This window comes from Bos indicus, chromosome 23 (assembly GCF_029378745.1).
Source record: "Bos indicus isolate NIAB-ARS_2022 breed Sahiwal x Tharparkar chromosome 23, NIAB-ARS_B.indTharparkar_mat_pri_1.0, whole genome shotgun sequence".
Lineage (NCBI taxonomy): Eukaryota > Metazoa > Chordata > Mammalia > Artiodactyla > Bovidae > Bos > Bos indicus.
Window position 1 is genome coordinate 19756964 of NC_091782.1, and position 27651 is coordinate 19784614.

General features: G+C 39.5%; 1 protein-coding gene across 6 annotated transcripts in view; it reads right to left on the minus strand.

The window, feature by feature from the left end:
* The window catches only part of SUPT3H (SPT3 homolog, SAGA and STAGA complex component), a 431789-nt gene that overhangs the window by 75027 nt on the left and 329111 nt on the right, over positions 1 to 27651 (minus strand). The window lies entirely within an intron of this gene.

Consider the following 27651-nt stretch of genomic DNA (forward strand, 5'->3'; position numbering starts at 1 on the left):
ACAAATTCCCTGGTGGCTCGGATGATAACGAATCTGCTTGCAGTGAAGGAGACCTGGGTTTGATCCTGGGGTTGGGAAGATCCCCTGAGAAGGGAATGGCAACCTACTCCAGTAATCTTGCTTGGATAATTCCATGGACTGAGGAGCCTGGCGGGCTACAGTCCATGAGGTCGAAAAGGGTCAGACACAGCTGAGCAGCTAACTCAATATACCCTACAGTAGTCCACATCAATTTACTCATACAGACTTCTACAGAGAAGTCTTCTGAACAAATACAAAATGTGTATGGTTTTCCAGGAGTCACATATAGATGTGAGAGTTGGACCATAAGGAAGGCTGAGCACCAAAGAATTGATGCTTTCAAATTGTGGTGCTAGAGAAGACTCTTGAGAGTCTTTTGGACAGCAAGGAGATCAAACCAGTCAATCCTAAAGGAAATCAACCCTGAATATTCATTGAAGGATTGATGCTGATGCTGAAGCTCCGATACTTTGGCCATCTGATGCAAAGAGCCAATTCACCAGAAAAGACTCTGATGCTGGGAAAGACTGAGGGCAGGAGGAGAAGAGGGTGACAGAGGATGAGATGGTTAGACAGCATCACCGAGTCAATGGACATGAATTTGAGCAAACTCTGGGAGATACTGAAGGACAGGGGAGCGGGGCATGCTGCAGTCCACAGGGTACAGCAAATAGTCAGACACAACTTAGCGGAAGAACAACAACAAATACAAAAGAAAAGTACACACACAAAAACCAACATTTAAATTGAGAAGATGGTGACTCAATTATTCATCTGCAGGAGAGGCCTGTGTGCTCAAAGATAGCACAGGTGTACACTGGAAGGAATCTGACTTCCTAATGGTCGCCTATTACAACACATCAAGACATTCTAGAAAAATAATAAAAATGTATTTGTTTTCCAAATTAATCATTTATAGTCTAATTTAGCACAGTATTACATCTTTATAACATTTAAAATATCCATTTTGATAAAACATTCTCATAAACAGGCCAAGAAAACCAGGTTAATAAGCCTGTGTGTTTTACAGGGCAATAAAATAATACATTTTTATAACATTTAAAAATAATATAAAATATAAAATTGAACAATATAATAATTGAACATTATTTTGTTAAAAAAGTTATTATAGAACATTTTATTTAACTTTCCACTAGGTAAATGAGAGTATGTGAAGATAAATACTCTTAATGATGTGGATACAATGGAAATATGCCAATGACGTCCAGAAATGGTAATAACCTATTAGTACCAGTTGATATTTAAAATTTTTAAGCAATTTTTTAATTTTCTGCATCAACTTAGCTTCAGCTACTGAACTGGGCCACAAAACAATCCATTCCATAATTTTTCTTTTTATATTTATGTGTACAACTATATGGTATGTTTGTGAAGTAACTTGATTCATCGCCACTGAATCTTTTCAAAAGAATGTGTTGCAAGCTCTGAAGATAATTACCAGAGAGTAATTTCAAAAATATTTTGAGTGATGACAGCATTGTTTAAAATTGGAGAGCTACTCAAGGACATTTTGTTTTGAAAGACACAGCCTTTGAGAAATAACGCCTTGGTTATATTTGAAAACAAAACAGGAAGAATAATAAAACTGGTCAAATTGCTTCTAGTTTCCCCTGTCTTTTTAACATGGCTGAGATGATGCTGGCACTGTTTGGGAGTGTGGTGTATTCCTAATGCAGTAACTGCATAGAAGACAATGAGATCTTGCTTTTCAAGCATTCACCCAAAGCAGAACAACACTTAGTGGAAAAGACTGGAGAACAAAGACTTGATTGTAATCTTTGCACTGTGCAGCATGTGGAATCTTAGTTCTCTGACCAGGGATCGAACCTGCGGCCCCTGCATTGGAAGCACTGAGTCTTAACCACTGGACCACCAGGGAAGTCCCCAAAGAATCTATTTTAAAACCAAACCATTACTTACTGCTTTAACAGCCTGTACAATAAAAAATGGAATTCATGCCTCCTATCCAAATAAGTAAGAAATGAGAAGATGTAACTGAGGTAGGGTAAAGTGAGTGAGTATCACACAGGCAGTGTCAGCGGAAGTGAGGTAGCTCAAAGAGTTCCTGGGAATTAAGTAGGATTCTCTTCCACCCTCCTAGGTGGTGACACCCTGGTGGGACCTAGTTTTGAAGGAGGTGTTGCTGTATGTCCCACAGACTCAAAATCCTAGGGGCAAATACCATCCCATCTTTCTCATTCCTCACTTTTTTCTGTAAGACAGTCTTGGCAGCGCTGTTTAGATGCTGTGAGAATCAACTCTATATTTAAAAAATAGACAAGGTCTGAAAGATATATGCACAAACAATGTGGTTTAGTAGAAGACCTGAATTCAAGCTTCAGCTCTCCTACTGTGTTATCTCAAGAAAAAAATGAAGACCTTTGATGAATCACAGCTTCCTCATCAGCAAAATCATCATCATAAACATCGTCATTGCCATTGCTAAGACTTACGGAGTTCTGACTGCATTCCAGGCAATGCTGAAAGGGCTTTCACATATTTTAACTCACTTAATCCCTAACAAGTCCATGAGAAGGTACTGTTACTAGTCACATTTTCTACATGAGGAAGCTGAGTCATGGAAGTAAACTGCCCAAAGAGAACTCTTGTTCCCTAGGGTGGCTGTGAGATCAAATACAAAATTACTAAGATGATGATGGATGAGAGGGATCTTTAAGATCATCTAGCCTTAAAAAGAAAAAGGGGGTGACAGAGGATGAGATGGTTGCATGGCATCACTGACTCAATGGACATGAATTTGAGCAAACTCCAGGAGATAGTGAGGACAGGGAAGCCTGGTGTGCTGCAATCCATGGGGTCACAAAGAGTTAGACATGACTGAGTGACTAAACAACAAAAAGCCTTAAACTCTAACATGAGGCCTCTGAGGTTCACAAAAGAGCTGGTTAACTGAAGCCATTGAGCCTCTTCCAGATCTTATTCTAATGGCCTTTTAAAAGCACTTCTCTCCTTTTTTCTAAATAATTTTCATGTATTCTTTCACTTACATGTATAACATTTCTCTAGAGTAGAAAAGTCAGAACGAGTTGTCTTCTGCTTTTTAAAAAACAGGTTAGAAAACTCAGCATGCCTCAAAGTCAGCGTGGAGTACAGCTGGACAGGTCAAGGTCAGATGTGAACAGTGATAATGACAGCACAATCAGGATGACTCTGATTACCACCTCATTAATTGCACCCTGATTCTCGTTAGGTCACTGTCCAAAGCCTCTTATGCACACTCTCTCATTTACTGCTAAGTGGGCCTTTGAATGCAGAACTTGAAATGTTACTAGTTTTAAAATCAGAGAATGGCTGAGCCTGAGGTTGAAAAAACACAGACTTTCTGGAGTCAGGATTCCAAATCCCAGTTGTGCTGACTCAACCCAAGGTCCTACTACAGAGGAGAAACTGAAGGCTAGGCCGATGACGTGGTGTGGGGTTTGGGCTGGACGTGGAGAACAGAAACCTCCTCTCTGTGGAGGAGACACACACAGGTCCTAACTCTTTAAGCAGCATATCAGCTTTATTTGTCAAAATGGATTTTTAAAAACAATGGCTGGATTACCCTACAGTTCATTAGTCATCATACAGAAATCCACTGTGATAAAAATGTTCACTTAAGATTTAGTGGAGGGGAAACGGAACTTGTTCAGCAATTCTTGGCTGTGGTGCTTTACTCAACAGAAATGCCCTCCTTTAATAGCACCAGCTATTGGAAGTAATGTGCCCTCATCTTCAGTGTTCATACGTTTGGAGATGAGATGAAGTTTCTGACTTGGTGTCCTGTTTTTGTTGTTGTTTGTTTTGTTTTTAACTGAGTCCAAATTGCTCTTTTCCCAAAGACTGTATCCTGCATGGGTTGCTGTGCAGCCAGCTTCCAAGACAGTCCCTGGTAATTCTTGCCCCTTGGTATTCCTGCCCTTGCATGGCTCCTCCCACACTGAATCAGGATTGGTAAAGCTATCAGCATGACCCTTAGGTAGGGTGCAGAAGGCCCTTATGATTTTCTCCATGCTCTCTTGGGTTTCCAGCTCTGGAATAAGCCAGTTGCCATGCAATGAGGACACGTAATCTCACAGAGAACTGAGGTCTCCAAGAAATGGCCAGCACTAACCGTGACAGCCATGTAATAAGTGAGGCACCTTAGAAGGAACCATCTGACTTCAGTCGGCACCTGGCTGACAGTTGACTATAATCTCATGGGAAATCACAAAAGGCAGGCTCAACCCTACTGCTCCCAAATTCTGGGCCCACAGTAATTATGTGACATCAAATGATAACTGTTGTTTTAAGACACTAAGTTCTGGGATTGTTACAGACATCACAGATATGACACAGTAGATAATGAGTACTGTTGCCAACCTTGAGAGCAAGCAATGGCTTACTGTGATTCTCTTATCATCCATAAAACCACCATCATTCCATCAGTTATTACAGACCCGACTATTATTAACAATTGCAGCTGGCCAAAAGGTCAGCAGTTACATCATTACATTCTGATCTATATTTGGTGTAACAGGCATTATTATTTGGGGAGGTGGTATTTTTCAAGATGATCATATACACGATATGGCTGTCTCCATTTTCTGAGATGCTGACTTCACGGGCTTGCAAAATCCCCAGTCTGATACAATTACTGGTGATATATGTTTACTGTGCTTTCTCCAATGTTAAGTTTTAAAAAAAGAGAAAAATTGCTTAGTTTCTACCTTTTTTGAAGATAAACTCTGACATAGCGGCTCTGACTGTAGGCAGTGAGGAAGGACTGAAAAGAAGAGACTTGGAAAGAGCAGCAAGAAACAAAACTCTGCCATAATGCGTTCAGCAGTGACTTCCCAAAGCAAGACCTTAAACAACTCCCCATGTGTTCAAAGGGCTTCATTTCAACCAGTGCAGAAAGGTAGCAAGAATTTCAGAAAGATAATTTAAAACGAAGCACTGGGCACTGGATCTCAATTCTAGACAGTAAAGAAATGCCACACATGAATTCACGGAACTCACCTGGCTGCCCAAAGTTTGATATTTCACCTTGGTACTATGGGGAAAGTATTTAAGAGGACTGCCAACTCGGCCATCCTGCATCTTAAATTAGACCCATGTGATAGTCAAGGAAAGCTACCTTCACACTCCAGAAACTCTTCACTACAAGCCAGTTCTGTGCCTGGGACTGGGCAAAGAATTGCATTGCAAAAAGGTAGGTTTATACAACTCCTGATACATTAGATACCAGTGCACTAAAATACCTGAGTGAAACCTTAAAAAATCATCAAGATACTTTATTCGTAAAAGTTCCCACTGGCCTGGCTTTTACTCTGAGCTTCTATTTTCTTTAAAATATTTTAAAACAGGTAATACTAGAAATTGGTCTAAAACCTCAAACTATGGCAAACGTTGACATTAGCTAGTATGCCTCTCTCTTATCACTGACCTTGTCAACAACTGTGGCCACCTTCCAGATGATTCTCTGCATACAGAAGCATCCAGTCCAGTCTCGTGTTAGTCGCTCACTTGTGTCTGACTCTTTCTGACCCCATGGACTGTGTAGCCTGGCAGGCTCCTCTGTCCATGGAATTCTCCAGACAAGAATACTGGAGTGGGTTGCCATTTCCTTCTCCAGGGCATCTTCCTGACCCAGGGATCAAACCCAGGTCTCTGGCACTTCAGGCAGATTCTTTACCATCTGAGCCACCAGGGAAGCCTATTATATATAACCATATGCATACATAAACATGTATAGATAGAGACAGATACTTTCCTCGATTACTCCTTTTAAATAATAACAGAATATACCTTCTTGTTGCTTTATATGTTAGGTGTTTTTGGTGGTTGTTTTGGTTTGGTTACAAACATAATTTTGGAGACTATTTTTCTATTTTTATTGTATGTTAAATTCACCATCCATATTTGGGTATATTTTTGTTCTTTTGAGGTTTCTCAATCTATTTATATATCAATATTGAATTGTGAGTTTCTAAAGCTTTGTACTACGTTTTAATACTTGTCCTACCTAATTAATACTCCCTCTCCCAATTATAACGGGCTTCTCTGGTGGTTCAAAGGTAAAAGAATCCAACTGCAATACAGGAGATGGAGGTTCGATCCCTGGGTCAATAAGATCCCTGGAGAAGGAAAGGGCAACCCACTCTGGTATTCTTGCATGGGAAATGCCATGGGCAGAGGAGCCCGGCAGGGCTCTAGTCCCTGGGCATGGGGTCGCGAAGAGTTGGTCATGACTGAGGGACACAACAACAATAACAACCCCAATTAAATTTTTTGAGAATTTTCCTGACTATTCTTAGATATTTCACTTCTAACCCCAGTTACAGCACTTCTAGCTCCAGTTTTTAAAACCGATATTTGAAGTAGGATTGGTTATTTAGTCCACTCCCTACTTCAAATTTCGATTTTAAAAACTGGGGTTAGAAGTGATATGGCTTTATTTAAGCCTCACACAATCTTATGAGGTAGGTACTCAGGTTATGTCTTACCATGTGAGTTAATATATAGGCCAATTATCTTAAAATTTACATTTATCTAGCTTACAGTTATAAATGTTCACTTTTATCATCTCCTTTATTCTTCTTAACCTCTCTGGGACCCAGAAGGTCCTGTATTGTGACTCACATTACGGATGGAGAGAGGCTCATGGACTTGTCACGGTGGGGGCAAGACCAAAGGCAGACAGCACTGGGATTCTCCAAGGAATATTTTACAAACAGGGATGGTTTTCGTTTTAGTGCCATGCCACATTTTAGAAATGTTGGCAGACCATCAAATTATTAAACTTTTAATGATGTTTAAAACTTAATAACACTGGCATGAACACAGCAAAATCTGAACTCTCATGAACTGCTGGTGGTAGAGTAACCTGGCACAGCCCTTTTAGAGTGCACCTGGGCGACACATACTAGAGGTCTTCAAAGTGTTACAGAGGAAGGAGAGGACTGCGGCTGCGCTTCTGGGCCAAAGCCCACCCCGCCCTCCACTGTGAACACGGATCCTTTCTGCAGCTGGGCCTGCTTCCCCATTGGCTTCTGAGTGCCTGTGGCCACGGCTCATCTCTCCCGTCTGCTGAACCTCTCTCCTCTCCTCCCTCCTGGCTCTTTTCTCCTAGACCCTGACCTCAGTGAAGTCTCACTTCTCCTCTTTCCCAACCTTTCACATCAGTTTCTAATTTTTACGTGCTTCTCTCCCTGCTTCCCAATCTGATAGATTCTTCCAAAGTTTCTCCACTACATGTCCTGCTGGAGACAACTGCTTACTTCGTGTAGTTTATATGTCAAATGAATAAACACTGTTCCCCAAGTTCAAATTAAGTGAGAAGCTTTTTCAGACAATGCCTATCCCCTTCCTCACTCCATAGAATTTACCTAACTTTTCTAGAAATAACAACAAAACAAATAAGAGATTCATTGAAATGATTTTCTTGTAATAATAACCCTGATCTATAATAAACAGAAAATATTTTCTATAGAAATCAGTTTTAAAATGATTTGTGAAAATTCTCCTTTGTAATTAGGCGAGTATTTTCATTCCTTTGTTCAAATTTGCTTTTGATTCAGAAAACAATTTTCTCTTAAAAAAACAACTTTTTTTAATAAGTGAATTAGCCAAATTTAGATATAACTTTTGGATAAGCTTTGGCTAGCATTATTCAACAGTTCATACCGAGTAACTTGGGGACAGTGCAATTTAAAATTGATTTTATTTTCCTTCACAGACCTTGATTTATTCTTGATCTGAGAAACTTGTGTTGGTCTCTTTATGGTTCATCTTATACCTTCTCAAAACTAAATCAAATCACTTCATCTGTTCTTAGTCAGCATTCCCACCATATGTTTGACAGTGATTGCAAGGTCAAATTTGATATCTATTTCATCAAGATGTTCTTTCTTTGGGTATATCCAGAAAAAATAATAAGTAACCTTCAAATTGTTCCAAAGAATGTCACTGTTATTGACAGAGTTGTGACCACAACTTCTAGTAACAAATTTGAAAAACTTTGCATTGTACAAAGCACAAAAAAACACCACTGGCATTTCCCCCAAATTCTAGCCTTGTATATCTTTTCCTTTACCAGTTGTGTGAATACCATTATGATGGGCCTTGCCCTTGATATGTTTTTAAAGTATTTAAATCAAATTAAAATTTATATTTTAGCTTTTTGAAAATTTAATGGAATCATATTATATATTTTATTAAAATAAATACATTTGCAATTTGAATATTTAATGCCCATCTAATTAGTTGCTAATATACAGAAAAAACTATTATGTTTCATGTATTCATTATCTGGATCTATAATACATATATACCAACAAATTTAAGAGTAATATGAGTCATACTGTTTTTTAAGTTTATTTATTTGTACAGGCTCTAGGGCACTAGGCTTCAGTAGCTGCAGCTTCCAGGCTCTAGAGCAGGAAGTTCCAGGCTCGACAGTTGTGGTGCAAGGGCTTAGTTGTGCCACGGCATGTGGGTCTTCCCAGACCAGGGATGGAACCGATGCCTCCTGTGTTGGCAGGTGAACTCTTCACCACAAGCTACCAGGGAAGCCCCAGTCATACTCTCAGCCAGCACATGCACCCACCGTGGACACTGTGTCAGTTCATGAGTGTATACTGAATTTTGAATTAGAACGTGAAGAGAAGAAGGATTTGATGAGCGAATCTACCTTTTCTCTTACTTAAAAACTTATGCAGCTCAAATCCTCCGCTAACTCAGACTTATATAACACCCACCTAAGACTCTGGCTACAGCACAATCCATAGACCTTCGTGTCATTTGGCAGCAGCTGCTTTTTTTTTGGGGTGAGGACAATGAAAAAGAAATATATATATATAACAAAATATTTGCCACTGTAACCATTTTAAATGCATAATTCAGTGGCATTATGTTTACAAAACTAAACAACTATCACCACTGTTTCCCCAAAGTTTTCATCACTCCAAACAAAAGGTCTGTACCCATTAAACAACAATTCTCCCTCTCCTCCACCCCTGGAAACTTCAAATCCACTTTCTGTCTCTGTGAATTTGTCTTTTTTAGCTATTTCACAAAAGTGAAGCCATGTAATATCTGTCCTTTTGTGTCTGGTTTATTTCACTTAGCGTGTTTCCAAGGTTCGTCCATGTGGTAGCAAGGATCAGCACTTCGTTCCTTCATGGGCTGAACAACAGTCCATTGTCTGCATAGACCACATCTGCTTACTCATCCATTAGTGCCTGCCTTTTGGTTCAGGGCGTGGCGGTGAAGGGGGCCTGAGCAGTGTTTGTGATAGGAGGTTCTGCACACAACGCGGGGTCGAGGGCAGGAGGCCTTCCCACCAGGCCTTGGAGAGCACAGAGACGCACAAGAATCCCTGAGGGAGACTCTTGATTAATCCAGCCATACAGTTCCCTCTGAATTCCAAAAGCAATGAATGAGGTAAAGTTAACACTTATCTAAAGAGGGAGTCACTGTTGCCCTCCCCACAACTGAACGTCAAGCTCTCTTTCTAGTCTCAGGCACTGGTGCTGGGAGTTAACAGAGGTGCAGATAAAGACTGGCTCTCGGTGTGCCCGTTCTTGTGAGAGGTGCTGGCACCCAGCAGATGTTCATTTTTTTCCTTCCTCTCTTCTCCTGTGTCTAACATGGCACTAACCACATACCAGGAATTCAAAACTACAGCTGCTTAATTAATTAACTGGAAAATGATTTCTTCTGAACAAAATATGAGAATTACTCATCATCTTTATTCTTCCTTGTTCATCAGGGGAATTGATTTCCCTGCCCAGTGAGAAGAGTCAAACCAAACACACCCCTCGGGAAAAAGACAGAGGCTGCAGAGAAGTGGGTTTCCTAATTACACACGGGAGGGGTGATTTCTTCTGTCTTCCTTCCCAAGTCTTATCTCCATCTGCCTATGGAGAGGAACCTCCATTCCTTTAGCTGGCAGCAGTACATCAGGACATATTCCTTTGTTACTATCTTGCTGTTGTTTAGTTGCTAAGTCGTATCTGATTCTTTGCAACCCCATGATCTACAGCTGGCCAGGCTCCTCTGTCCATGGGATTTCCCAGGCAAGAATACTTCAGTGGGTTGCCATTTCCTCCTCCAGAGGATCTTCTCAACCCACGGATCAAACCTGTTGATTGGCTCGATCGGCAGGCAGATTTTTTACCACTGAGCCACCAAAGAAGTCCAATCCTGAGAATTCTTTTATTTCTCTCAAAGCAGAATTGCAGCATCCCTGTGGATATCTGCTTTTCTTTGGCATAAAAAGAAAGACGACTTCTCCTTCAGTGAGGAAATATGAAGCTGCATCTTTATACTGCAGGTGACCAGTGATTTTATTTAGCCTTACAGCACAAAATACTATCTGCTGGGAATGAATTTCTTAATGGGGCAAGAGAAAGGTTCCCCACTAAGAATGCAGACAACTACAGTCTGTGTGGGAACCTGACATTTTTCATGACAGCATGTGAAGCTGTTATCCAATGAGAAAACAGTTCTTCCAAATTTGAAAACAAGATGTCTAGACTCTTTTCCTAATTGATGGCCATGCATAAAAATGTATCATAAAAATGTGTCTGAAACTGTACAGCAGCATACCACTAACAAAGGGACTTTTATCAGAAAAGTTAGGCTGTGTCTCTGGGAATTCATAATCATCTCAGTAATAGCCGTTCTTAATATCCAAATAATTCGGCTATTTTGGGTTCTTCAAATCTTGTTTTCTAAGTGGTTATTTCTGGTGCCTATAATTTTTCAGTCAAAAGCTTCCTGAATGGATAGTGATGATTCAGTGCCACCTCTATCAGGGGATAGTTTCATATTTATAATTGCTGTCATTAAAAAACCTATCTATTGACTATCAACTGTAGCCTGCCTTAAATGTTATCAGTTTAATCGCTCATAAAATAGCCATACCAGTAAAATCTGACTTCACCCATGAAGAAGGATTTTCTATAACAAGGTCAACTCCAGAGCCCAATAATTAGACAATGCTTTCTTGGATTTAAACAAAACAAAACCCCCCCAAAGCAAGAACCCTGGAGGTCCAGTGGTTAAAAATCTGCTTTTCAATGCAGGGGATGAAAGTTTGATCCCTGGTTGGGGAACTAAGATCCCACACGCCACTGAGCAACTAAGACCATATGCTGCAACTCCTGACCTCACGCACCACGAGGACAGAGTCTGTGCGCTACAACAAAAGCTTCAGAGTCAGCTCCATTATGGCTCCAGCATGATGCGAGGAGCTAAGCTCCATACTTTCTCAGTGCCCAAGGATTCTTCAAAACATCTGGTATGTAAGTACCCACTGAAAATATTCATTTTAAAATAGATACTGCTCATGAGGTAACTTGGGCATGATTTTGCCTGAGATTCCAGGGGAATCAGTGATTAATGCTGGACACTAATAATGAAGCAGCCATATCATTTTTATGGCTCTGCAGTGATCTATATACTGTTTAATCAAAAGTAGTGGAGTATCCATGTTTTTCCAGTGGTCATGTATGGACGTGAGAGTTGGACTATAAAGAAAGCTGAGTGCCGAAGAATTGATGCTTTTGAACTGTGGTGTTGGAGAAGACTCTTGAGAGTCCCTTGGACTGCAAGGAGATCCAACCAGTCCATCCTAAAGGAAATCAGTCCTGGGTGTTCAATGGAAGGACTGACGTTGAAACTGAAACCCCAATACTTTGGCCACCTGATGCAGAGAGCTGACTCATTTGAAAAGACCCTGATGCTGGGAAAGATTGAGTGCAGGAGGAGAAGGGGACGACAGAGGATGAGACGGTTGGATGGCATCACCGACTCGATGGACATGGGTTTGGGTGGACTCCGGGAGTTGGTGATGGACAGGGAGGCCTGGCGTGCTGAGGTTCATGGGGTCGCAAAGAGTCGGATACAACTGAGTGACTGAAATGAACTGATCCAGATCAGGATATACTAAGTTGACCACCCTTTGTCCATTGGAGGGTTGTTCTCTCTTCAGACCATCATTTCGCTCATCTGTCCGTTCACTCATCCATCTTTTATGATGAGCTCCAAATAAGCAAAGGCCAATGTAATTCACTGAGGGAGATACAAAATGATTAAAACACAGTCTCTTGGTCTATCTGGGGGTAGGGAGACCAGGAAATACAAAATATCTCGGGGAAAGTGGGTCAAGGTTCAAAATTTGTCTCTGAAGAAGAAAACAGTTCAGAGAGAGTCAAAGAAATAAGGAAGAGGAGGGATTTGACACTTCCTACCATACCCTGAATCACCAGGAGCTCCCTGGGCCTAGCTCTATCCAAGTGTGAAGAGGTTTCCTTCTCTAGACCTTGACCCCTAAAGGAAGTATGGGCGTACACAGAAGCTGTCTCGAGATTAAAGTGGAGACAGTGACAAACTTCTTCCAAGCAAGTGTGAGAAACACAGCTACCAAAATTAGAAAGGACCTCAGAGAGTTTGTTCATATCATATTATAGGATTTTTCTTTCCACAAAGGAGAAATAGAGAAAAATTCTCAGTTTAGGTTGGAAGAAAAGAGTGTAAGGATTGGATGCTGAAATAACTTGGGAACAGTGATTTCACAGTTAAATCCTTAGGAGGTTTTAGAAAAACAGTATAAATTCTCATTTATCTTGAAAAACTAAAGGGAGGCAGGTCCTACTAAGATGGACTGAGAGAACGGACAAGGACTACAACTTAAAGTATCATCACCAAATGATTTTGTTGAATTATGAATCCTTTCACCCAGATACTTGAAATTAAATTTTCACATGGGTACAAGACATACTTTAAGAGAGGTCAGTGACTGCTAGCTGGAGGTTAGGGTTTAGGGATCAGTGAAAGCAGGAATAGGAACCTTTCTAGGTAAAGGTCCTTTCTTGATCCTCAAGCTGGAAACTTGAAATTAAAGCCAGTTTGCGATGTACCATATCTTTCATTCTTTCAATCTAAAGCTTCCAACTTCTCTAAGCTCTCATTCCTGGAAAAGCTTTTGGCAGTCACTTTTTGCAACCCACAATTTCTGTAGCTTTTCATCTTTTTACCATACCCTTTTTGCGTCTAAGCCTCACTTCCCATATGTGGTCAGTAATGCCACCACCACCGGAAGTACAATGGTCCTCAACATGGGCCTGTTTGCCCACACGGGGGCAGAAATGTGGGGCAGGAAAGGAGTCCAGCGGTCATGGAGCTCAAGATACTCTGAAACTATAAAGAACACATTATTACCCACTTTGTACACGTGAATGTAGACATGAAAACAGCAGGGAATTCTCTGAAGACTACAGAGAAACAATCAGTGGGTCTGGGTCTCTGCCCCATAGTCACATGTCAGACTGGATCTCCTCTGCACTTTTCAGAAGGGCATACTAGCCATGCCATTTCTACTTCTGTGTTCTACGAGGATGACAATGATTTAAACAAAAAAAACCTGTGTTTGCTTTGGGGAGCACGTTCTCTATTTTAGGCATAGTGCTAGGAACTTTCAAGTGTTACTACTAAATATTTGCTAAAAAACAGTTATTTTCATAACTGATTAAACTGGGGTTCAGGCCAGTCATCTGACTCCAACCATCAAAGACAGTAGAATGTCAAATGGTGACTTACATGAAATAGTGTCAGTGAAATTTTTGGTTCATTTAAGATAATCTTTTAATGTTTATTTATTTAGGATAGTCATAATTCTACTATCTTTTAGGCTGTTGGAATGATGAAATGGTATTATACATTTAAGACCCTTAGAAGACAAGTTCTAAAATGAGGCTACTTATGTGTATACATGCACAAACACACATAAATTCTACCTGTCTAAAAGACTACACAGACACACATATACATTTTGAATAAAAGTGACAGTTTAAGGCAAATACTGCGCTCACATACCTGGCGCTGATTTCCCATGCAGTCCCCCACATCTCTGAAAAGCACACCAGGAGGAGGACTGACTAGGCTGTGCCAACGTGACTGACTGCTGAGCTCCTGAGATGTCTTTCGCCTCGGCAGGACAGAGGGAGTGCCACATAAACTCTCAGGAGGATAAATGAAGCCTCTTGAGTATTTTGGAATAAACTCCTCCAGGCTTGCTGGGACCACAAGTAAAGCTGCCTAGAAGCTTGATCCTTTGCTTCCAACACTTTGTGAGCTATGACACTGAGATCCGTGTAATCCAAGCATCTGAAATGCTTCCATGCCATTTCAAGTGTAACCGTGAAATTTAAAAATACTCCCCTATCACCATATAGAACAGAAAAAAGTCATTCTTTGCAAAGCTTTTTTAATTTAGATATTTGCATATCTAAAAGCTATTTTAAAATTCTATCAGTATTGCTTTACGCTGTCAGCATACTAACCTTCCCAGTTATTAAATATTAAGTGATTAAGAGTACCCTCTAAAGTATTAAGATCACCCCCATGGAGAGAGCTGGTAACCTGCAAGATCAAGTTAAATGGCATATTCAGTGACCAGTGAACTCCTAGAAAATTAGTTTAAAATGATGCATCACTTTGTCAAACCCTTTTAAGAACTAGCTTTTTAGGATCTCTCTTTAGAAATATGAAACCCCTCAAAACCATTACCACAAATAGCCAATATCTAAAATAACTGCCAAGCCACCTGCTTTTCTCCAGGAAACACCATAAAACTCACAAGTTAGTAAAGCTTTGTAGAGCCTACAAAGTCTCGATCTTTCTGATGAAGTTTACTTATTCTTTGAGAGACTTTATTTCCCCTTTTCTGAGCCATGAAAAGTCCCCACACCAGGTTCAGTTCAAGACACAGGCTTATGTGTACAAGAAGGTCTCTGGGCAGAAGGGGATGCTGAAGAACACCTCTTTGTCACTTTGGTCTTGGCACAGTGTTTCAGATGGTATTCATCTGGAATAAAGAGATCGATGACATAACACCCTCCTCTCTAAGTGGCTTTACTAGAAGTGGGTAAGGGCAAAAAGATATAAATTCATCTGTCTGTAGGCAACCCAAAACATATCAGCTCGTCTTGGAGTAATTTAACCAATAAGATGATTTAGAGGACAGTTCAGTGGCACCATTTTTGGAAAGTAAAAGCTTAGCAGAAGGAACATAAATCAAAGGTGACTGGCAGGTAAAGGATATATGCAGCAATCAGCCAAACCATGTGCACACTGGCACCAATTCAATAAGATCATTTATAAAATTTTTAAGGCAGGAGTATACAAAAGGGGGTCTGGTGCTAACTAAATCCACAGATAGCTTACATGCCACTGAAATAAACACTTCCAGATGCGGGTGTACAAAAACCTTTCACAGAAAGCAATGTTTTCTTTCATAAAGCTGAAGGAGGGACTCGTAGTGGGGAAGGGCAGAAAGTCTGAGACTGAGCTTCTTACAGATGGTCGTGTCGGTGAGCAGGGAGTGCAGGGTGAGGATGAACTGAGCATAGTGCGTCTCCACTGAGAAGCATCGCTATCATCGCTAAGACTGGATTTCTGTTAAAACAAGGTAAAAAGGCTAACGGTACACCATTCCTTCATCCTCCAAAATCTGCTGTCCAAGTCAGCGTTGTTCCCATTACTTCCCTGAGACTTTATTTTGGGGGAGGTGATGGAGATAACAGGTTCACACAGAGATGAACGCCACTAATCAACGTTTAGAAAAAAGATGCTCTGGTTATTTGTACCAGCGCAAAGCTATTGGGGGCATGGCTTTAATGATGAAAACATTTCCAAAATCTGGCCAGATTATAGTCATCTTTCAGGAATGCACGACCAAATTCATTAATGGCTTAGAAAGTCAATTTGTTCACCCAAACTGCATAATAATACATGGGACTTTCTGGTTATACATCTAAACACTCCCAGAAGTTCAAACAGAAAGTTAGAATGCCTGTTTTTTTTTTTAAAGGTTCAGGTGAGCCATGCATTGAGCTGTCCCTCCTTCCCCCAAGGAAAACCCCTTGAAATTAGTTTTCTTGTTGAATCTTTAAGCTAATGCAAATTTTCTGTAAGCATCTGGGTAGAGAGTTTATTCTTGGGACTATTTCTAATTATCTGCTTTATGCACTGACCTAAATCACAAACTTGTCATCTATCATTCTTTCATTCAGGATCTTGTTCTACTTGTTCTTTATGGCAAATGTCTCTTGAATAGAGCCCCATCTTCTCTGCTCTCAGTGTCACTGCCTCGGCAGAGGCTGTTCTGTCTTCTGGCCTGTAATACTGCGGTGGCCACCTGATCAGTCTCTTGGCCAATTACATCTCCTAACCCCAAACCCTCCTCCATCCCATTAGCTGGGTTACTTTTTTTTTTCTTCCCAGAATTCATGTTTGTTCATATGAATGCCTTGCTCAAAAACTCTAAAATTGCTCCCTGCTAACCGTACCTGTTGTTTACAAACAAATTTTCCAAATAAAATCTTCCTGAAAACTCAATATATATGACAGAGAAAAGCTGATCTGTACTATTTAGGGAAAACGCTTTATTATTCTGCAGAAGACATGTAAAATAATCTGGGGTTTCTGTAAAGCATGATTAGATAACCGCTGGCCTGCGTGATGAAGTCCATATAAACTGGCCTGGGATTCAAAATCCCTCTCAAACTGTCATCAGCCGACCTTCGACGCTTCGCCTGCTCAGTGCACTCCAGACTCAGTCCTTTCAGTTCAGTTCAGTTCAGTTCACTCAGTCGTGTCCGACTCTTTGCAACTCCATGAATCACAGCATACCAGGCCTCCCTGTCCATCGCCATTTCCTGGAGTTCACTCAAACTCACGTCCATTGAGTCGGTGATGCCATCCAGCCAACTCATCCTCTGTTGTCCCCTTCTCCTCCTGCCCCCAATCCCTCCCAGCATCAGAGTTTTTTCCAACGAGTCAACTCTTTGCATGAGGTGGCCAAAGTACTGGAGTTTCAGCTTTAGCATCATTCCTTCCAAAGAACACGCTTACCCTGGTCCAAACAGCCATTCTATCTTCCTATATTTTATTTTCCCTCATTTTATTCCTGCTCTTCTTTCTGCCCGAGCTGTCTTTTCACAGTTCTCACTCATTTCCTTTACCTCCATCTCATAAACTCCGTTTAAATGTTAGTGGCTCAGCAGCCAGTGGCCTCTTTTGTGTGTTCCTCCCCCCTGCCCCCACCCCCGCAACACCAACCACAGGGCACGGCTTACACGCGCAGCTGAGCATCTCCTTCACTGTATGGAACATCCAGCTCCTCATCTCCATACAGTATAGCCCCCTTTCAACAGATTTTTAATACACGTTTAGCAACTTTTACTGAACTATTAAATGGAGACACCAGAGCTGTAAGGATCTCAGGCCATGTTGGGATGGTACCCAGCAGCACTTCCACTTCTAAATCATGTCTAGTTCAATCGTACCAATAAGGATTCTATCAGATGAACTGCTACCATCTAAACCAAACTAAGAAAGCAAGTGCTGTCCTTTGCATGTGAAGGGTACCTCATGCAATCAGGAAGGCATATACTTCAAGTTGTTTTTCCAGCACTGGCACATGGCAGACTGACTTGGAGCAGTGCAGTATTGTCCTACCTTCTTATTCATTTTGCCTTTAACCACTCGTGAACTGGTTGTGTGGGTGCAAGATGCTGCTGTCACCAAAACCGGAAGTGAGGTTCATTCACTCACGTGAGAATCAATTCCCAATACCGTCATCTTTAGACAGTGGCTTCAGAGAAAAGCTCAGTGTGCAGCTCGGGACTGCTTTTTCCTCCTCTCCTCTCCCTTCTTTTTCCTCCTCTTCTCCACACCCCGTCTTTGCGTTAAACACCAAAAGCTTGCTTCAAGGAGGAATGCTTGTCAACTACAACTTATTTACTTATTAGGCTCTTAACCTAATTAGTCCAGCATATGGGAATGGGTGGTTCAGGTTAGATCAGGAATGCAGAATTAAATCAGGGCCAGAAGAACAGTCCTTAACTTCTCTCCTGGAAACTATAAAATCTGCACAAGTGTTTGAATTGGAATTGACAGGAACCTGCAGTCCGGGCTGTGAACTTCTGAAGCCAGAGAGGCAACTCAGATACTCCTCCCCTGGTCTCTCCAGCAGGGGCACAGTTGCCCAACTGTCACCTTGAATGCACCTAGGCAAATTCAGAACCTGACCCTGGGCTCTGCCCTCGTGCCCTCTGCCAACTCATCAGCCAAAATACTTCCAGATCTGGAGAGCCTACTCCATATCTTGGGTATACGCCCAGAACTGTGAACGCACTCCAGTCAGGTGGGAGAGCCTCTCCAGGTGCCAGGGCAAGAATTAACATCTGACTGACATATGGGCTATGAATTTTCTCTTCTCACAGCTTGGGGTCATACAGAGGCGGTGTGTGGGAGTGGAATATTTGATCTGTGCATACACAGCCTGGGGGATTTGGTTTAAATCAAATCATAATTAAAACACCAGTCAAGAAAACAAGGCATAATTATTTTTTTCCTGCATTTTTTTCCCTACCTTGCATACAGTCTTAAATATATGTTGGGCACAATAAGACCCAGGTATCAGTTTCATTTTTGGAAGGTGTAAATTTTCCACTAAAAACAATCCACTTATTATGTTGTAGGAATTAACTCTACAACGACATCAGTAAATTAAGTGACAGTTCAATGATTGTATTTGGGTGACTAAAGTATGTAACCCTATTTAAGAAATCATCAAAAAGTAAATCATCTCCACTTCAACAGGCTCTCATCATGGTTGTCTGGAGGGAATTTTTGTCACACTATCAATAAAACAGTACACGAATGTTTTACTTAAACCAAACACGCTATGACTATTAGATGTTTCTGGCAATGGTTAATAAAGAATCTATCCCAATAAAATTAATGTGTTCTTCTCTAATATTCAACTACTTTAGATATGAAATATTAACTGAAAAATTTAAATGATATTTTTGCTAGGTGAACCTTGGCAATTTAATATATTGAGTTTATGTCTAACTCAATGTTTACAATCTTATTTATAGACTTAAAAGGAAAATTTCTTGCCATTTTTAGGCCATACTTTTTAAGCTCAGAAATATCTCAGCTTAGTTTGGTTCCTCCCAACTAATATTTTTGCTGCTTTCATGAATTTATGAGTTGAAAGAATCCTGTGAATTTTTAAAAGAAAAAATAATTTCCTGTCGGGAGTCACTCAAAATATTTTTCTATTCTCTCTCCATTCTCTCAGAAGATTGCAAAAACCTAGGAAGTACAATAACACATTCAAATTTCAAGATGTGGTCCTTTTAGAATATTCTGCTCAAAAAGCTTCTCAGTTGTCAATTACTGCTTCTTCCGTGCACTCACGTTCAAATTCTTCCTCTATTCTCCACCACACAGCCTGCCTTTTACGATGAATAGAGATAAGTTAACTTCTTAAACTACTTCAAGTCCACGACCCCCACTAGAGGACTCTGACTGTCTCTTTTTCAAATTATTTTCCTGAAAATTCTAGGATTCTCTGCAGGATTTCTAGGGGCCTCTTAGATGTCTGATGTGGATGCCCATTTACAATTTTTTGTGCTACTCAAAATAAGGGTTCTGTCATCTTGTGTTTTATATTTGAACTTCTTGTAAATATTTTGTTGTTTAGGAAGTTATGTCTTGGAATTCTGGCCTTTCAGGTTCTTGTTTGTTTTGATATTTAAAGCAGTCCAAATAAACACTCTAAAACTGCAAGGCAGTATGTCACCTTTGGGTGTATACAGCTCACGCTGAACTAAGTGTGAGGTTATTACTGCTGATATTAAGGCAGAAACAAAGCAAAATGTCCCTGTTTACTGAAGAGACAAACCAGCTGTTAATAACACCAGAATTTTTCAAAACGGAACTGGGTAACTCTTTGTAGACAAATTCATGGGCTGTCCCAATGTAAGCTGTTACTGCAGAATGCTCAGATGACATAAGATCTCTTGTCCCTTCTCCCTGAATTCTGTCTGATGATTAAGAAACATTAAGTAAACATATAACATGATTATGCCAACTCTACTTAGCAATATAGAATAAGACGTTGTGCTTACAACAGTAGAAAAAGTACCGGTAATGAATTCACCAAACCTGGCTTCAAGAGGCAAAGCCAAACAAATCCGACACTGAAACTCTGAACTCCTGGAGAAGAGAAAGGTGTCCCACTCCAGTATTCTGGGCTAGAGAATTCCATGGATTGTACAGTCTATGGGGTTACAAAGAGTCAGACACAACTGAGTGACTTTCATTTTCACTTTAAATAGCTTATAGAGTTTTAAGACACCTTAAAAATATTTCCAGAAAACCATGAAGAGTTATGCTTGAATAAGAAATCCATATATTGATCCCCTTTAAACATAATCAGTTTAAAAATGTCAGCACTTATTAGATACTGTTAGTGAAACAATTTTTGAGCAAAAATTTCTTAGTATTTCTCCTTTGAGGCAAGACTATTACAGGTTTGTGTTGATCATTATTAAAAACTGTTATATTTGTGAACTGAAATTTCTTAATGCTTAAATAAAATAAAATGTGGAAATAAAGTAGATACTGTGATGAATATAATGTTACAGCATAACTTTGATTTTGAAACATCTTCTCTATTCCTACTGAATGAGATTTTCAGAGTGGATCTTCTACATATAACAATCAGATTTCTGGAATATTTGATAAAGAAACCCTTCTCTTATGGAGCATCTTTAAATTCCTCTTAGAACACTTGTCTTCTATGCAATGTAGTTTAGGAAATGCTATTTCACATTTTCACAATAAGACCACTTAAACAGTTAAGAATAGAGGCCAATCTGCAAAGAGGGAGTTAATGAGGAAGATTAGTGAGGATTCATTGAAGCCTGTGGTCCCTGTGAGCCACAGAGTATTTCTATTTAGCTCTTGTCATGATGTAATCTTAAACTGGTTTCCTGATTTTTCTCTAAATATCAATTTTCTTACCTATAAAGTGGGGAAAACAACACTCATCTTGCTGTGTTGTAAGAATAACACAAAATAAATGAAAAGTTCCTATACAAATATTGTATGTTATTAATCAACTAATACTTTTCTGATTCTAATGACTCTCTCTCAAGAAGTCTTCTAGTATTTTTACTACTACATTTCAAACGTTCTCTCCCGAAGTAATCCGCAAGTGAATACTGTGTTAGTTGGATCATTAGATTTCTAATATTCAACTGCTTATGACCTAAAGAAACCATTATTTCACATAATTTGACACAATAAATCTTGTAATTAACATTTCTGCCCCACCTTATTTGAAAATTAAAAACTAAATTAAAAATTTTACCCCTTTTCTAAACAATGCTCAATTTTAGGTTATTCTTATATGATAAATATGTGTGTGTGTGTGCTCAGATGCTCAGTCATGTCCAACTCTTTGTGACCCCATGGACTGTAGCCCTCCAGGCTCCTCTGTCCATGGAATTTTCCAGGCAAGAAGACTGGAGTGGGTTGCCATTTCCTCCTCCAGGGGATCTTTCCAACCCAGGGATCGAACCTGCTTCTTCTGCGTTAACAGGCAGATTCTTTATTTACCACTAGTGCCACCTGGGAAGCCCCATGTGATAATAAATATGCCACACATCAAATTTGTTTTCTGAGAACCAGTGGCCCATACCTATGAAAAGGTACTTGGCTCCAACCTACATGATAGATTTAGTACTTACAAAAAATAGACTGAGAAATTTTTACTTCCAGTTAAAAAATATTCTTAAAAATATTTATGAATTCATCCACAATTTCTACTTGGTATTTACATTTTAAAATTAATATTTTATAACATTTTATTTTCCAGGTTGAACACATAAGATGCAGACAAATTTTATGTGCTCAAGACATAAGAATTATTCATGAATGTGAAATTCTATATTAAAATAGTCAAAGCAATATGCTATGCCACTTCTGTTTTTAAAAGTTTAACATGAGGATTTCTTAAAGGAAATTTCTTATTTTTGACTCTTATTTGTCTATCGTGAATATTTATGAAGAGCCAATGATATGAGAGCGTCTCCAGCATCCCTAATAGACATAACATATCAAAGTAAATGGCCACAGGGAAGAGTAGTCAGCCTAGAGTCCAGAGGCTGGATTCCAGAGCCCGCCGGGTCATTCACTTACAAGGTGCCACTGGGTACAAGGCAAAGCTTCTCTGAGACGGAATCAAACAACTTTCTCAAGTCTTTGTTGCTGTTCAGTCACTAAGTCATCTCTGACTCTTCTGTGACTCAATGGACTATAGCTCGCCAGGCTCCTCTGTCCATGGGCTTTCTCAGGCAAGAACACTGGAGTGGGTTTGCCAATGACTTCTCCAGAGCATCTTCCCGATCCAGGGACTGAACCCTCGTCTCCTGCATTGGCTGGCAGGTTCTTTACCACTGAGCCACCTGGGGAGCCCTTCTCAAGTCTTAGCCAGTTTTAAAATGCTCAGCCAGATGTCTCACAATTTAAGACAGCCGAGTGGGTTTTGAAGCCGCTCACTTCTAGGGACACACTTAGGTACCATTCAGATAAATGACCATGCTTAAATGAGAAATTTTAGTTTTACTATTCTGCTTCAATGGAGAGCCACCTGGTAACATGTAAGTTCAGGAGGATGAGATAGCTTTCCACTGTGAATATCATTCAGGAGAAACTAATATATTTAGGCATTACACATGGGATTATGTCATCCCCTTGGTGTACACAGTTTGCTTTCTCTGGCTTTCAAAATTACAGACCCGGTTTTCTGTCAGCCATTTCCAGCACTTCTCACTGAGCATGGGACTGCGCTTCAGAGGAGGCAACCAGGGGCACCACCCACTGCTTGTACACAGCCGGGGTCTAGAGGAAACACATGTCTGACCATCTTTTTCGTGATAGATAACACAGCCCGCTGAGTTATTCTTTGCAGGTGTTTTCTTCAAGAGAAAAAAACAAAATGCTCTAATTGTAAAATCTACTTCATTCACATTTTAAAATGCTTTCTTGTCCTTTGACCTGAACAAGAATATTCCATGATTTTTTTTTTTTTGAAAACAAACCATTACCAAAAGCATCTGAATCTTTAGGCTGCAACGAAATACTCTTCTGTTACACAATTAAATTCAATTAAAACAATTAAGTACCAATTAATTGTCTGATAGAAAAACTCATTTAAAGCTTTTGCTATACTGTCTTTTTAAGGCCCTAAAAGTTTCTTAATATAAGTTTTATTTTATCCTTTACTTTTTTATATTTTAATTTTCTAACATACTAGCATTATTTTCATAATTGGTAAAATGAGGAAATTTTAAAAACTGAGAAAAATGAGACTAGTAATAATTTATGCTTAAAAATCATACCAACTTTGATACATACAACAGTCTCTGAAAACCTTTTTACAATAACTTACACAAATATATAAATTCATATAAACTGAATTTGATGAAGCTTTATAAATCTGAGGCTGTGCCATTTGTTCCATAGATTTCTGTTTCACAGGAGCTAGTAAGCAAAACCTAAATAGTAAGCAAAAATCAAGTGGAAACTATGTACACTCAGTTGCTGAGACCTTGTTTTTTAATATGACAGTGGTGGTAAAAAAAAAAATCCATTAATGTTCTTCAGTTCAGTTCAGTCGCTCAGTCGTGTCTGACTCTTTGCGACCCCATGAATCGCAGCACGCCAGGCCTCCCTGTCCATCACCAACTCCTGGAGTTCACTCAGACTCATGTCCATCGAGTCAGTGATGCCATCCAGCCATCTCATCCTCTGTCGTCCCCTTCTCCTCCTGCCCCCAATCCCTCCCAGCATTAGAGTCTTTTCCAATGAGTCAACTCTTCACATGAGGTGGCCAAAGTATTGGAGTTTCAGCTTTAGCATAATTCCTTCCAAAGAGCACCCGGGATTGATCTCCTTTAGAACTGGTTGGATCTCCTTGCAGTCCAAGGGACTCACAAGAGTCTTCTCCAACACCACAGTTCAAAAGCATCAATTCTTCGGCACTCAGCTTTCTTCACAGTCCAACTCTCACATCCATACATGACCACTGGAAAAACCACAGCCTTGACTAGACGGACCTTTGTTGGCAAAGTAATGTCTCTACTTTTTAATATGCTATCTAGGTTAGTCATAACTTTCCTTCCAAGGAGTAAGTGTCATTTAATTTCATAGCTGCAATCACCATCTGCCGTGATTTTGGAGCCCCCCAAAATAAATTCTGCCACTGTTTCCCCATCTATTTCCCATGAAGTGATGGGACCAGATGCCATGATCTTAGTTTTCTGAATGTTGAACTTTAAGCCAACTTTTTCACTCTCCTCTTTCACTTTTATCAAGAGGCTTTTTAGTTCCTCTTTAACCACGATCAACTTAAAAAGTGAAAATGAACATTAATTTATTCTCAGGGATAATAATCTTTAAGTAGCATTTATATCTTAATGGTATAAACTATAAGTCTGTAAAGAAGTCACATTATAATTCAAATTTTAGTTTTTTCTAGGATTACAAAGTGAGGCTTCTGTGTGTGTGTATCTGTGTGTTTGGTGGTGGGGGAAATGGTTTCTACTTTATTCCATTTGTATTTTTACCTGATTTTTTTTAGAAAATACACTCCAGCTATTACTGCTACTTCCAATACTATTACTTCTACTATTATTAATGAAATACATTAAGAGCTCATCACTTGTCAAGTTCACAGTACCCCTTAGATTCTATCATGAAGTATGTTCTATTATTATGCCCATTTTACAGATGAGGTAACTGATCAATAGAGAGGTTAAGGAACTTCCTTAAGGCTACTTTGCTAGTAGGTGCGGAGCTGGGATCTTAATCTTGGCCATTTGGTTCTAAGGTCAATCACCATGCAATATAATTTTATATAATGCCAACTACAATGCATAAAAGGATAAGATGACAAGCATCAAAATGTCTCAGGATACCCCAGTTTGCTAAGTACTGTAATGACTACAAGTCACAGGCTCTGAAGTGATTTTCAGAATTATTTAGGAAAAATCAATAGTTAAAAAAAGGTAAACTAGTCTTTTTAAATGTTCTTAAGTATTTAAGATAGATACAGAAGCTAAGTCTCCACCACAGAAGATCAGGTATACAGCCATGGGAAAAGTTGCAAAAAAAAAAAAAAATCTAACTTAAATTAACCTCAGCTTAATCTCAGTTAATCTTTTAACTTCTAGGTACGATACTCTCTTCTGATCTTCTGCAAAGGATTGAGAATAAATGAAAACACTGAAAAGAAAGAAGTCACCGAGTAAAACCAACATGCCAAAGGCAATATAGTTGTAATTGGCTGAGTGGGGACTGGAGGTTTGTAAGTGTCTCCACAGCCTTGTATGAATGGCAGGAAACTGCTGTTCCATCACACTGTCCCCTCCCTCTCCAACACAGCAGCTACTCAGTGCAAAGCGCTGCTTGTACTCCTTTCTCCCCTCCACCTTCCATGGCTTTAATCACTCCTTTCTTCTACCATTTCAACTTATTATTCCAAGGGGAAGAACTCACTTTCAATTCTTCATATAATGAACCGCATTCCTGAAATCTATAATGGTGTAAATTTGTACAATCATTTCACAAGTCATACAGTAGAAGGCAGAATGATGCCACATCAAAAGCACAATTTTTTGGCTTTACTGGTTGACGCTGGAATTCAGTTTCCAAGTAACCTACTGGTTGTCATTTTAATTCTCCAAATTAGTCTCATAGTTTTAGGAATAAACTATGTATCAGTCAAGTTATGGGTAATCTAAATGAGATATCTCATTTATATACACCATTAGACAAGCACTTTATGTTCAGAATGACATGCTGCAAAGACAGAATCTCTATGTTTCATAAATATAAACTAGCTGCTAATGGCGATTTTAGTTTACAAAGGAAATTTCATACTGGAGGTAAGTTAGCTCAGCCTTTCTGCATAATTTAGTTCCAGTCTAAGGTTGCTAGAAAAGCAGCCCACATGCCTCCTCTCCTTTTAGGAGCCACAGCCCAAAGCCCAGGAAGCAAAGTGTGCCTAGAGCAGCATCATATATCACCTCAGGGAGTGGACATCAGGGAACTTAGCATCAGCATCCTCCCAGCATCAGGAGCGTCTCCTCTTAACACTGAAGGTACGAGGGAACCAGGATCGGTGCTCACACTGTTAGCATATGTAGTCTGCAAATCTATTCTACTTTAAAGAGAAATTTAACTTTAAAAGGCAGATTTCTGTATTGTAATACGTAACACTGCCTGATCCTACTACTCATGACAGACAATGGAGTGGGCGTCTACAGCCCTGTGGGCCGGGCAGATCCTTAGGCAGATCCTTACAGTCCCGGGTAATGGAGTAGACCATTCAAGGCCTGAGGCGTGAAGAAGACTCAGTGTCCGCCCATGCTGGCCTTCTTTCCCATCTGCTGTTGACGCTGTTCATCTGCTCTGGCAGTGGTTAAGCGGGCCTTCAAGATCGTGGCTTATTTGTTCTATTTTCCAGATCTATTTACACTAAGCATTTTTAAATTGAATTATTAGTTTAAAAAACCATATTGGTTATATGTTTATTAGACAAAAATCATCTTAAACTATATTTGAATACACACACACACACACTGAATATTTCAAGTATATTTCCTGCCACATACTACAATCTTGGATTATAAAAGCAACAATACATGACTATCAGGTTAGACACGGAGGAATGAATATATAAGTATACACAGACACACAGTGTCATCAGCCAAGATGGTTCTCAGGTGATCTGACCAGTGTTTTTAAAAACAAAAAACTTGAAGAATTAATGAGCTTACCACCACCACCACTTCTGTGTGAAGAAACATCACAGACCTTGTGATTAGGAGATTTCCCCTTATAGTAGATACCTTTTCCTTTATGTAATTTTACCCATTACTTTTAGTAACCATTTTAGGTTATTTCTCAAAACCCCTGTCTCTCTTTGCTACCCTTTAATTAGTTCTAGATTATTATCAACTCTGCCCTTTTCTTCTCTCTCTATTCCATTGCCTCAGACTATTAGTCATTATTTGGCTCTTATCTATGGATCTGAAAATTTTAATCCTTTGTTATAAATTGGTTCTTTCAATTTCAGTTGGTTTTTAAACTCTTCCAATCAACTCATATTTCTCTAAATCTCATCTTCCTTTTGGCTAATCACATAAAATAGTCTCACTTGTCATGTAGGAGAAAAATACAACAAGAGATACAGACTTCATTCTTTCAATTGTAATAACCTAAAAACACTCATGCAAAAGGATACACTGCTTAATCAGTAACATATGATTAATATAAATATGATGAATCATATATATGACAAATTTAATACATTAACCAGAAGTGAAAATAATTGTCACCATTATAGAAAGCTTCTAGAGACAAAGAAGCTCTGACACATTCTCGTGGTCATATTGATAATGCATATGATTAACAATAACCAATGAAAACAAAGAATGCTAAGAAAGCATTCTCTTTAACTGAAACACAAGAAAAAAGATGATGAGATAATTTTGAAGAAATTATGACTTCTATCAACAGATAACAGCAAAATCCACTCAGGAAAAAACATATGCTATGTACGTACGTATGTGTAATGTTACACATACATATTCTGCTTTAGTATGTTAAAGTAGATGTGAATACGAAAAAATGAAACAAATGGTGAATTATACTGTGCTTTAGTCATAAATCAAACCTAGCTTTCTGAAAATC